Here is a 14,712-nt window from a genome sequence, read left to right on the forward strand (position 1 = left end):
CATAGCGTCTCCCAAGGACTTGGCCCACAAAGTACTTTTCATTCCATAGTAAGCTAGCTTTTATGAGCAGGAAGAACAAAAGGTCAAGAATTTCAAGGGAACTACCGAAAAAAATCAAATAAAGGTGGCCTAGCTGTACCAGATCTAAAACTATATTATAGAATTTTGGGATAAGAATGCACTATTTGACAAAAACTGCTGGAAAAATTGGAAACAAGTATGGAAGAAACTAGGCATTGACCCACACTTAACACCATATACCAAGAAAAGGTCAAAATGGGTTCATGATCTAGCCATAAAGAAGGAGATTATAAGTAAATTAGAAGAACATAGGATAGTTTACCACTCAGACCCATGGAGGAGGAAGGAATTTGTGACCAAAGAAGAACTAGAGATTATTGATTGCAAAATAGAAAATTTTGATTATATTAAGTTAAAAAAAGTTTTTGTACAAACAAAACTAATGCAGAAAAGATTAGAATGGAAGCAATAAATTGGGAAAACATTTTTATATTTAAAAGGTTCTGATAAAGGCCTCATTTCCAAAATATATAGAGAATTGACTTTAATTCATAAGAAATCAAACCATTTTCCACTTGATAAATGGTCAAAGCATATGAACAGACAATTTTCGGTTGACAATGTTGAAACTATTTCTAACCATATGAAAAGGTGTTCCAAATCATTATTGATCAGAGAAATGCAAATTAAGATAACTCTGAGATACCACTACACACCTGTCAGATTGGCTAGGATGTCAGGAAAAGGTAATGGTGAATGTTGGAGGGGAGGTGGGAAAACTGGGACACTGATGCATTGTTGGTGAAGTTGTAAACAAATCCAATCATTCTGTACAGCAATTTGCTTTTTTCTTTTTTTATTATAACTTTTTATTTACAAGATATATGCATGGGTAATTTTTCAGCATTGACAATTGCAAAATCTTTTGTTCCAATTTTTCCCCTCTTTCCCCCCATCCCCTCCCCCAGATGGCAGATAAACCAATACATGTTAAATATGTTAAAGTATATGTTAAATACAATATATGTATAGATTCCCATACAGTTATTTTGCTGCACAAAAAGAATCAGACTTTGAAATAGTGTACAATTAACCTGTGAAGGAAATCAAAAATGCGGGCAGACAAAAATACAGGTATTGGGAATTCTATGTAGTGGTTCACACTCATTTCCCTGAGTTCTTCTGCTGGGCGGAGCTGGTTCAATTCATTACTGTTCTATTGGAGCTGATTTGGTTCATCTCATTGTTGAAGAGGGCCACGTTCATCCAAATTGATCATCATATAGTATCATTGTTGAAGTATATAATAATCTCCTGGTCCTGCTCATTTCCCTCAGCATCAGTTCGTGTAAGTCTCTCCAGGCCTTTCTGAAATCCTCCTGCTGGTCATTTCTTACAGAACAATAATATTCCATAATATTCATATACCACAATTTATTCAGCCATTCTCTGTGGTGTTATCTTCTTTTATATAATGTATATGATGGTTCTCTCTGGGAGCAGGTTTCTTGGGGAGGTTTTCTGGAGGCACCCTTAGTTTCAGTTCAGAGTAATAATCACCTCAAAGGCAACCAGCTGATAAAATTCAAGTTTATTTTCTCCTTCCAAGTCTTGTCTCTTTCCTTGAGCCCAGTTAGCTTTCTTAGAGGCCTCTCTTCCTCCTTGGTTCCAAGAGTTCTTGCAGCTTCTCTTTTGCCTCTGCCAGCGTCTGCCTCTAGCTCAACTCCGACTCCTGGCAATCTTCGAACTGACTGACTGAAGCTCTTTTTATGCTCTTTTAGAGGTGTAAACTCAAAGGTTGACTCCTCCTCTGCGAGTGAGGTTAAAGGAGATGTGAATTTGGATATCTCATACGGAACCCTGAAATCTCCCAAATGTGTGAACTAATGTGTGAACTCTCAAAGGTGTTAACTTAAGCATTGTTTCTATCAATACTAATGACTTAACACCTTGGAAGGATTTGCTCTAATGCGTGAACCAATAAGAATTGTATCAATTCCATTGAGTTAACACTAGGATTCTTTTTTTTTTTTGGTTTTAACCTCTTTTTATTTCTCTTCCTTATATTAAAGGGTAAATCCTTTTTTTTAAATTTAATAGCCTTTTATTTACAGGTTATATGCATGGGTAACTTTACAGCATTAACAATTGCCAAACCTCTTGTTCCAATTCTTCCCCTTCCTCCCCCCACCCCCTCCCCCAGATGGCAGGATGACCAGTAGATGTTAAATATATTAAAATATAAATTAGATACACAATAAGTATACATGACCAAACCGTTATTTTGCTATACAAAAAGAATCAGACTCTGAAATATTGTACAATTAGCTTGTAACACTAGGATTCTTTCTAACAATTCTCCAATTGAGGGGCATCCACTCAGTTTCCAGTTCCTAGCCACTACAAAGAAGGCTGCCACAAACATTTTTCCACATACAGGTCCCTTTCCCTTCTTTAAGATCTCTTTGGGATATAAGCCCAGTAGTAACACTGCTGGATCAAAGGATATGCACAGTTTGATAACTTTTTGACCATAGTTCCAAATTGCTCTCCAGAATGGCTGGATGTATTCACAATGCCACCAACAATATATCAGGTCCCAGTTTTCCCACATCCCCTCCAACATTCCGCATTATCTTTCCCTGTCATTCTAGCCAATCTGACAGGTTGTAGTGGTATCTCAGAGTTGTCTTAATTTGCATTTCTTTGATTAATAATGACTTGGAGCATCTTTTCGTATGGCTAGAAATAGTTTCAATTTCTTGATCTGAGAATTGTCTGTTCATATCCTTTGACCATTTATTAATTGGAGAATGGCTTGATTTCTTATAAATTAGAGTCAATTCTCTACATATTTTGGAAATGAGGCCTTTATCAGAACCTTTGACTTTAAAAATGTTTTCCCAATTTATTGCTTCTCTTCTAATCTTTTCTGCATTAGTTTTGTTTGTACAAAAACATTTCAATTTGATATAATCACAATTTTCTATTTTGTGATCATAATGATCTCTAGTTCTTCTTTGGTCATAAATTCCTTCCTCCTCCATAGGTCTGAGAGGTAAACAATCCTATGCTCTAATTTCTTTATAATCTCATTCTTTATGCCTAAATCATGAACCCATTTTGACCTTATCTTGGTGTATAGTGTTAAGTGTGGGTCAATGCCTAGTTTCTACCATACAAATTTCCAATTTTCCCAGCAGTTTTTGTCAAACAGTGAGTGCTTATCCCAAAAGCTGGGGTTTGGGGTTTGTCAAACACGAGATTATTAAATGTATTGATTATTTTGTCCTTTGAACCTAACCTATTCTCAACTAGTCTATTTCTTAGTCAATACCAAATGATTTTGGTAACCGCTGCTTTATAATATAATTTTAAATCTGGTACAGCTAAGCCACCTTCATTTGATTTTTTTTTCATTAGTTCCCTTGAATTCTTGACCTTTTGTTTTTCCATATGAACTTTGTTGTTATTTTTTCTAGGTCATTAAAATAGTTTTTGGGAGTCTGATTGGCATAGTGCCAAATAAATAGATTAGTTTAGGGAGTATTGTCATCTTTATTATATTTGCTCATCCTATCCAAGAGCATTTAATATTTTCCCAATTGGTTAGATCTGACTTTATTTGTGTGGAAAGTGTTTTGTAGTTTTGCTTATATAGTTCCTGATTTTCCCTTGGCAGATAGATTCCCAAATATTTTATACTATAGGTAGTTACTTTAAATGGAATTTCTCTTTGTAACTCTAACTATTGGATTTTATTAATGATATATAAGAATGCTGATGACTTATGTGGATTTATTTTGTATAATGCAGCTTTGCTAAAGGCGTGGATTATTTCTAATAGCTTTTTAGTAGAATCTCTGGGGTTCTCTAAGTATATCATCATATCATCAGCAAAGAGTGATAATTTGGTTTCCTCATTACTTACTCTAATTCCTTTAATTTCTTACTCACCTCTTATTGCTGAAGCTAGCATTTCTAATACAATAATGAATAGTAATGGTGATAGTGGGCAACCTTGTTTCACTCCTGATCTTATTGGGAAGGGTCCCAGTTTATCCCCATTACATATGATGCTTACTGATGGTTTTAAATAGATGCTACTGATTATTTTAAGGAAAAGCCCATTTATTCCTATACTCTCAAGTGTTTTTAATAGTAATGGATGTTGGATTTTATCAAATGCTTTTTCTGCATCTATTGAGATGATCATATGGTTTTTGTTAATTTGGTTATTGATATGGTCAATTATACTAATAGTTTTCTTAATATTGAACCAGCCCTGCATTCCTGTTATAAATCCTACTTGGTCATGGTGTATTATCCTGGGGATGATTCTGTAGTCATTTTGCTAATATTTTATTTAAGATTTTAGTATCAATATTCATTATGGAAATTGGTCTATAATTTTCTTTTAGAGTAATTTGGAATTATGTTCAAAAAGTTATCAAACTGCATCCCCTTTGATCTAGCAGTGTTTCTACTGTGTTTATATCCCAAAGAGAACTTAAAGGAGGAAAAGAGTCCCACATGTGCAAAAATGTTTGAGGCAGATCTTTTTGTAGTGGCTATGAACTGGAAATTGAATGCATGCCCATTAATTAGAGAATAGCTGAATAAATTGTGATATATGAATGTTATGTAATATTATTCTGTAAGAAATGACTAGCAGGAAGAATTTACATGGGGAGATTTACATGAACTGATGCTGAGTGAAATGAGCAGAACCAGGAGATTATTATATACTTCAACAACAGTACTATATGAGGATCAACTCTGATGGATGTAGCTCTCTTCAACAATGAGATGATTCAAACCAGTTAAAATTGTTCAGTAATGAAGAGAATCAGCTACACCCAGAGAGAGAACTATGGGAAATGAGGGTGGACCACAACATAGTATTTCCACTCTTTCTGTTATTGCCATCTATGGGGAGGGCATGGGGGGAAGGAGGGGAAAAGCTGGAACAAAAGATTTTGCAAAGGTCAATGTTGAAAAATTTCCCCTGCATATGTTTTGTAAATAAAAAGCTATTATTAAAAAAGGAAAAAAGGAAGAGTTTGACTAGATGATTGTTAAAGTCCTTTTGATATTCATTATTTTATGAATAACTCTGGAGTATAACTCCATCAAAAATTGTGAGGTTATCTGGAAATCTAAAGAGGTCATGAAACTCAGAATTTCAGCAGCATTTCAGCATTTCTCATACCATACACTATCTAATATCACTTTTCCTATCCCAAATAAGGTCACCTTGGGTCATTGTCCTAGAGAAGGAATCCAGTACTGGTAATGGTAATAACATTTATTGCAATGCACATTAACAGTAAAAGAGGTAAACCTCTGAATAGAACCTAAGAATTGGCTATGATTCAAGAATGGTATAGAAATACCCTGCATATATGACATCCCCTCATCTTCATTTCAAATTTCAAAATCCTATGGAAACAAGATAAGAGACATATCCTGCTTATCATCCCTGACTGCTATTGAGGTAGAACTGAAGATACTTTCAATAAGACTAAGATGAGTTTATGTCCTAATACTTTAATTTATTTAAAAAATATTTTATGCACCTGTGCAAAAATCTGAAAAACATTAAATTATAGAAATAATTGCAGGATAGGACTGTTTCAAAATAAACTTCATAGAATAAATGGAAACAAGATTATCATCATTGTCAGTATTATTATCAGTAACAACAACAACAGTAAAAATAATAAAATAGAGACTGGACCTCTGATTTCATTGGCAGGGGAGAACCCAAGTAAGGAAACTGTCTCCTCATGCAGATAAGTATGTTTTCTACAATTTATAGTCACAGAGAGCAGTTCGGATCACTGAAAGGTTAAGAAGGTTACAATCACATACCCCATCAAGCCAAAGGCAAGTTTTGAGCACCTGAATACATGTATTCCTTGCTCTGATGACAGTTCTATCGACTAGATTACTGCCTCTACAACAATGGCAGACACATAGCATATTATTTCAAAATGCTTTACATAATTATTTCCTTTGAACCTCTCAACAAACTCCAAGAGATAAGTAGTACAATAATTATAACTCCCAGTTTGCTGAAAAGAAAAATAAGCCATAGAGAAGTTAAATGACATGTTTAGGGTCACGCAGCTAATTAGTGTCAGAAGCAAGATTTTAACCCATATCTCTTGCCTGCTTTTTATAAGTCTAGTATTTTTCCCATCATATCTTACAGAATGCATTCCCATGTTAGGTCTCCTGTCCATGGACCGTAAGTCCTGGTTCTTGCTTCTGTACCATAAAACAGACATTTGTTTGGGTTGAAGGAATGTTGTAAATCCTTACTATCAACTTTTGTAATATTTCCAAGAAGAAATGAGCAGCCAACTATATGCTGGGCTGAACAAAACATTTTAGAAATACATATAAACACATGAAGAGAAACATTTTGGAAACACAAGTAATTTTTATTGGTCTTCTCTCCCCAATGTATACTGATGAATGCAATCACAATAAACACCCAGCACGTTACTGATATGGAGTCTCAGAATGGACACTTTTGACTTCTTATTTCCTTGACTGGATTCTATGGTGGGGCAGCTAGGGGGCACAGTGGACAAAGAGCCAGACCTGGAGTCAGGGAGACTTGAGTTTAAATTCGACGTCATACACTTAACGGCTGGGTGATACGGGACTATTAATTTCATCCTATTTGCCTCAATTTCCTCATCTGCAAAATAATCTGGAGAAGAAAAAAGTTCACCACTTTGGTATCCCTGCCAAGGAAACCTCAAATATGGTCACAAGGAGCCAGACATGACTGAAAAATTACTGAACAAAAAAAAAAAAACAAACAAAAAAAACAATGACATTCTGGAGTGACAAGAGCATTGGATTTTGAATGAGTGAACCAGGATTGAAATCCTTGCCATCCTTCCACTAACTAGCTATGTATCCTTGGACAAATCACATCTCCTTTCTTTCCTCATCTGTAAAATGGAGGAGAGAGAGCAATTCATGCAGCTCTTGCTCATCAATACCTAAATGCCAAAAAATTGAGACCAACAAAATTTCCAGCTATTTTGGAGTCAGCCAGTTTTGTCCCATTTTTTCCAGTTCTACTGCCAAGTATGCTGCTCCAAGCTACTAAACAGACGGAAACATGGATCTGAGGGCAATTAAGCGCAGTGAATTTTCAGAATATATCACAATTACAGAAACACCTGGGTTACAGTTTGTTATGTGCACTGTGAGCACAATGACTGGAAAAAAGATATTTTGACATTTTTCAGTCACCTAGAGATGAGGAGCTTCATCATTATACATGGGCTCCAATATTTAAAATGATGTGAGTATTATTCCAAAATTAACAGTGGCTTATCATCCAAATTTTTAAATGTATTTTTCTTATTGACCTCTGCTGTATGGACATTGATAATATTCTAGTATTGGGTAGGCAGTACAGAAGAAGGTATCTTTAATATTAAAGAACTAGCATCTTCCACAGAATCCACATTTCTTGTTGACCTTCTTGGGCCTCCTCCAAAGAGAATTATGCCTTTTGGACAGGTCATTTTGGACCTTGTCCTTTGAGGTTATGAAAAAGAAAATATGCTTGTGAAAAACAAAAATTATGCCCCTTTTTCTGGAATTTAGGGAGAGCAAATGGCTAGTTCAGTATTATAATAAAGGGTACAATGTATTTAAATACTTCTTCTCATTTAAGCAAAATTCTTTTGGCACAATTGCTCTTATTTTGCATATGACAAAACTATGACTCAGTGGTGAATTCACTTGCTCATAGTCACATAAGTTGTATGTATCACAGGGAAGGTTTAAAGTTAGGTTTTTCTGATTTCAAGTTTCAGAACTCTTAGGATCTCAGAACCTTCAGTCATACAAAGCAACCATTCAAAATGTCCATGTATCCCATTATTGGCCCATGGAAATGTCAGACCTGCTAAATCAACCCAAGCACCTCAGAATAAAGTAATGCTTACATCCTCTGCAAGGGATGCTAATTTATCTATCATCATGCACTTCATTTGTACCTATACTGAAATTAAATACTGAGCTACTAGGGTTTCTTAACTGCTCAACTGTATTGCAGGAGCATTTGCAAAAACAGTAGATCCCATTTCCTTTGGCTTGTTCCCTTTAACCCTTTTTTATTCCTGCTTAATATTTTCACTCATCTTATCTCTTGCTTCATTTGCTGTTTCATTAACAAGCTTATTTCAATGATCTTTTTTTCAAAAGCAGTAATCTAAGACAGAATTTTAATTGTTACTGTAGCAGTAAAAAATAATAAACACATATCTTGAGTGTCAACAGTATTATAGGCACTGTTCTAAATGAAAAAAATTGATATATTCTCTTCTCATAGGATTGTTTAAATAGACAATTGTTGCTATTAACCAATTGTTCCATCATGTTTGATTTTTCATGATCCCATTTGAAGTTTTCTTGGCAAAGACATTAGAATGATTTGCCATTTCTTTCCCCAGCTCATTTTACAGATGAGGAAGCTGAGGTAAACTCGGTGTAGTGACTTGGCCAGAGTCACCCAGCAAGGAAGTGATTGAGGCCAGAGTTGAACTCAAGATGATGTGTCTTCCTTTTCCAAGTCTGACACTCAGTTCACTGCATGACCTAGTTGCTCAAAACTTTGTACTATATAACCTCTAGAAGCCTTCAACAGTTTTTAAAGGAGTTATCTACTAAATCACACCGGGTTGCCATCTGTGTTGGTTGAGAAAATTTCTTTACCAATAATCCCAAATCCAATCAGACAAGCATTCATTAAGTGCTGTCCTTGGAGTCAGAAAAAACTTGGGTTCAAGCTCTGCTCTTGACACACTTTCCCAAGTTGCTACACCCCACGGTGCTCCAGACAGCTCTCTATCTACAGCACCTACTACAGGTAGATACAAAAAAAAAAGTCCTTAACCTCAAGGATGGCGGTCTACTATATTCTAGTGGAGAGAGTCAGTATGTGAACAAATTTGGAGAAGGGGTGAACACTAAAAATAAAAATGTCAAGAAAGCTTTCCTGTAGGAGATGGTACAAGAGTAGACTTTGGAGGAAGAGAAGGATTCTGAAAGGTGGTATTGAGAAGGAATACATACTGGACATGTGGGGTGAATCCTGTGCAAAAGAATAGGAGAAAGAAGTGGGAGGGAAAAGATGGGAGTTCCTTGATTTGGCAGCAGCAGGTCAATTTGAGTGGAATGGAGAATGTGTGAATCAGTAATACACAATGAGCTTGCAAAGGTTGGCTGCAATAGGATTCAGAAGGACTTTATAATATAAGCCGAGGAGTTTGTGTTTGATCCTAGAAGGAAAGGGAGTGTGGGAAAATTCTTGAGCAGAGCAATGATATTATACCTTGGGTAAATCATTTTGCCAGGTTTGTGGAGGATGGATTAGAGTGAGGAGAAACTAGAAGGTGAGAGGCTGATATGACTATTATTGCAATACCTCAGGTGAAAGTGCTACATTCAATGGTGCAGGATTCCCTGGAGGAAAAATTCGTTAGAAGAACAGGCCCACCACTTCATGAGCACTATCAACTTTGGCTGCAACCAAGTGGCGGATAGGCATGAGGGTCCCAGAGTGAGAGTGACCCCCAGATCATTGATCCTGCTTCCAGAGCAGCCCTCCAAGCCATCATTCAGGAAGGTGGCTCCTGGGGCATGGGTGCCAGATACCCCAATCAATCTCTAGCCAATTTTTCCTCACAGATCAGGGAAGCCAGTTTAATTGAGATTTCCCTCAGAAAAGGGGAAGAAAGAGAAAGAGAAAGTGACAGAGAGACACACACAGAGAAAGAGAGAAAGACAGGGAGAGAGAGGAGGTAGAGAGAGACAGAGACAAGAGAGAGATAGACAGACAGATACAGAGACAGAGATAGAGGCAGAGCCAAGGAGAGGGAGAGGGAGAGGCAGAGAGGGAAAAAGACACACAGAGAGACATAGAAATAGAGATAGAGACACAGAGAGGGAGAGACAAAGAGACAGAGAGGGAGAAGACAACATGTGCCAGGCAAGCTAAACCACCATCATCACCTTGACTGTCATTGGACTATCATCTCCTTTAAGACCATGATGGAGAGAGCCCAGGAAAAAACACAAGAACCTTGGGAATGGTAGTAGGCCAAGGGAAGTATAGCCTGCCAACTGCTCCTGTAAATGCTACAGCCAAAGGTACCAAAGACTCAGAAATAGAATTCTTGCCAATGAAGTCTTTGGCACTATCAAACAGTTTGACAGTAATGGACATGACTAATTTATATGGTCTTATCATTAGAAATCACATGACATTAAAGAAGCACCATTACCATTTACTTTGCCACTGCACTCTAAATACCATGAGACCTTTCCATCTGACTGGCAGCTGAAACCTTCAATGGATATGGTCTCCATCCTTAGAAAGTGAGGCCCTTCAGCCCTCTTTGTAGTGGCCAGAAACTGGAAACTGAGTGGATGCCCATCAATTGGAGAATGATTGGGTAAATTGTGGCATATGAATGTTATGCAATATTATTGTTTGTTAAGAAATGACCAACAGGATGATTTCAGAAAGGTCTGGAGAGACTTACACGAGCTGATGCTGAGGGAAATGAGCAGGACCAGGAGATCAGTATATACTTCAACAATACTATATGATAACCAATTTTGATGGACGGGGCCCTCTTCAACAACGAGATGAACCAAATCAGTTCCAATGGAGCAGTAATGAACTGAACCAGCTACACCCAGCAAAAGAAATCTGGGAGATGACTATGAACCATTACATAGAATTCCCAATCCCTCTATTTTTTGCCTGCCTGCATTTTTTATTTCCTTCACAGGCTATTTGTACGATATTTTAGAGTCCAATTCTTTTTGTATAGCAAAATAACGGTTTGATCATGTATATTTATTATGTATCTAATTTATACTTTAATATATTTAACATCTACTGGTCATCCTGCCATCTAGGGGAGGGGGTGGGGGGAAGCAGGGGAAAAATTGGAACAAAAGATTCGGCAATTGTCAATGCTGTAAAATTACTCATACATATAACTTGTAAATAAAGAGCTATTAAAAACAAAACAAACAAACAAACAAACAAAAAAAGAAAGTGAGGCCCTTGAGAACAGATACTGCCTTACTTTTCTATTTCCCCAATGTTTTGCATATAGTGAGAAATAAAAGTTTCAGTCATTCAATTCATTTGAACAATAATTTGATATCAACTATATTCAAGGGACTGTACTTGGCCCTGTGTAAGAAAAAAAAGAAGAAAACAACTCAAGTCTCTGTGAGGTACATGACACCAGAACCATAACACGCATGGAGTCAAATAGGAATTTTTTCTCAAGACACAGTTGTGGGAAGAGGCACTTCTTCCTCATAGGAACTACCATTCCCAGCCCTGTTTATTCCTTACTCTCCCTCACCCTATATGTTTAATCATTTGCCAAATCATAACCTTTATAATTTCAGCCATCTTTGGCATCCATCCTTTCTCAAATGACCATTGTCCTAGTCCATTCCTGTAACAATGCAACAGTTTAATTGCTCTCCTTGACACAAGCCTCTCCTTACTGCACTGTATTCACCACACAGCTGACAAAGTGTTTTCCCTAAAGCAGGTCTGATGATGTCACTCCTCTACTCAACAACCTCCAGTGGCTCCCCATCATTTCAAGGTACAAATATAACCTCCCTGTAAAAAGCCATTTACAAGCTAGGACCAATGGACTTTCCCTATCTTATGATACACCACTCCTCTTTATGTACATGATGGCTCAGCCAAAATGACTTCCTTATTTTTCTTCATATATGATGTTACATCTCCAATAGTCATGGACTGTTTCCAATACGTACAACTCACACCTCTGATTTTCAACATCTCTAATTTCCTCCAAGGCTTAGTGCAAGGACCACATTTTCTGTAAAATCTTTCTGGGGCCCCCACTCCTGTACCCTGAATCCAGTTGCTATTCCCTTCAACCAGAAATTGCTTTGTATCGATTTTTGTATATACCAATTCATATACACAGTGTCTCCCTGCACTAGAACATGAGTTCTTTTAGTGCAGTGATTGTTTCACTTTGGTTTCTGCCCCCACAGTTCCTAATATGCCAGATATTCCAGATAGAGTTTACTGTACACAAGGCAAAGCTTGATGGAGCCTAAGGATAAAGTACAACCAAATCCAAACATCTCCTCAGTAAGTCCTATGGCTGTGGCACTACTTTCCTGCCTGCCTTTCCCTCCAACCTCTGCAGGCCTAAGGGCTAGCTTATTCACTCCATTCTGATTATTCCCATAGGTGAAAGTATGCTATGTACACAACTGAACTGCCTCCCCTCCCCAAGCCATTTAGATCAGTGCCCAACAGTTACTATTGTTATGTTCTCAGTCAAGAAAATTAACATCTCAAGGGTTCACTTTTCTCATGTATCAAATGCAGAGGGTAGGGTCCCATGCAGTTCTAATTCCATTAACTGGCTTCCAATGCCACTACCTCCACAAGGGACTATCTAGAAGACTTTACACTGGAAATTAATCAGCATGTTGGCAAGTACCTTCACCAACCATACATCTTCTGGTTTTCAGGTTCATGTCATATTAATAACTAGCAAGGAACCAAACCAAGTTACTTCTTTCACCACATCTTTCAAGGAATTCTTATGATTTTAATACATTTGTAGGAGCCACCTTCTTGAATGAGAACTTTTAAGGTGGCATTTTACTCTAGGGAATCACATTTTTTATATACTTGTCAAAAAGAAATGCATTGGGATCTTGGATTCTCTGTATTTTTTATTCAATTGTGTGACTGTAAATATGTTATGTGTTACAGAATATCATTTTCAAGTCCTTGTGATACCCATGCCTTAATCAAGGATATATCCAATGCATGGGATAGATTATTTTCAGGAAGACCTTTCAGACATGCAAAAGCAGGCATTCAACTAAAAAAAATATTGATATTTCTCAATTGCTTTCTGGGGCAATAATGATATTTATGTGTTTTTCCCTTACAGAGAAAGCTTTGATAATATGAAGAATATGAAGAGTAGCTATTGTTTTCATGGCAATAGGGGTTGTGGATACCAGAATGGATTCATTACTCAAAAATATTTTAGAAGCAGTTCCCTTTAAAAATTGGTGTTTAAGACAATTCTCAGATGAAGAAATTGAAACTATTTCTAGTCATATGAAAAGATGCTCCAAGTCATTATTAATCAGAGAAATGCAAATTAAGACAACTCTAAGATACCACTACACACCTGTCAGATTGGCTAAGATGACAGGAAAAAATAATGATGATTGTTGGAGGGGATGTGGGAAAACTGGGACCTTGATGCATTGTTGGTGAGTTGTGAATGAATCCAACCATTTTGGAGAGTAGTTTGGAACTATGCTCAAAAAGTTATCAAACTGTGCATACCCTTTGATCCAGCAGTGTTACTACTGGGATTATATCCCAAAGAGATTATAAAGAAGGGAAAGGGACCTGTATGTGCACGAATGTTTGTGGCAGCCCTTTTTGTAGTGGCTAGAAACTGGAAACTGAATGGATGTCCATCAGTTGGAGAATGGCTGAATAAATTGTGGTATATGAATATTATGGAATATTACTGTTCTGTAAGAAATGACCAACAGGATGATTTCAGAAAGGCCTGGAGAGACTTACACGAACTGATGCTGAGTGAAACGAGCAGGACCAGGAGATCATTATATACTTCAACAACAATACTATATGATGACCAGTTCTGATGGACCAGGCCATCCTCAGCAACAAGATCAACCAAATCATCTCCAATGGAGCAGTAATGAACTGAACCAGCTATGCCCAGAAAAAGAACTCTGGGAGATGACTAAAAACCATTACATTGAATTCCCAATCCCTATATTTATGCACACCTGCATTTTTGATTTCCTTCACAAGCTAATTGTACAATATTTCAGAGTCTGATTCTTTTTGTACAGCAAAATAACATTTTGGTCATGTATACTTATTGTGTATCTAATTTATATTTTAATATATTTAACATCTACTGGTCATCCTGCCATCTAGGGGAGGGGGTGGGGGGGTAAGAGGTGAAAAATTGGAACAAGAGGTTTGGCAATTGTTAATGCTGTAAAGTTACCCATGCATATATCCTGTAAATAAAAGGCTATTAAATTAAAAAAAAATGATTGAAGCAAAAAAAAATAAAAATAAAAATTGGTGTTTATTTGCACAGTCACTTCCTAAATATACACACAAGCAAATCCTCTATTGCAACTAAGATAGTTTCACAAAAAAGTGACCTTGTGTGATAACATATACAAAATTCTATTTCCATTGTCCTCCACTTCTTTTTTGAAAGGAGAAATATATATATATATATATATATATATATATATATTTCATCATTTATTTTTTTGGGATTAGAACTAGTCATTGCAATTAAACAAAATTCATGTGTCTTTCAGAATTGTTTTCATTTGCATTATTGTAGTCATCACAGATATCATTGTTGCATAGAGTCTATTTTTTAAACTCTGAATTCATTCACACAAGTCTTCTTACAATTCTCTGAATACTTCATTATTTTCTCATTTTATAAGATGCAACAATATTCAATTCCCGCATTAAAAGTCACAATTTACTGAGTCATTCCTCAATCAGATATCTAATTTGTTTCCATTTTTGTTTTGTTACAA

This window comes from Sarcophilus harrisii, chromosome X (assembly GCF_902635505.1).
Source record: "Sarcophilus harrisii chromosome X, mSarHar1.11, whole genome shotgun sequence".
Lineage (NCBI taxonomy): Eukaryota > Metazoa > Chordata > Mammalia > Dasyuromorphia > Dasyuridae > Sarcophilus > Sarcophilus harrisii.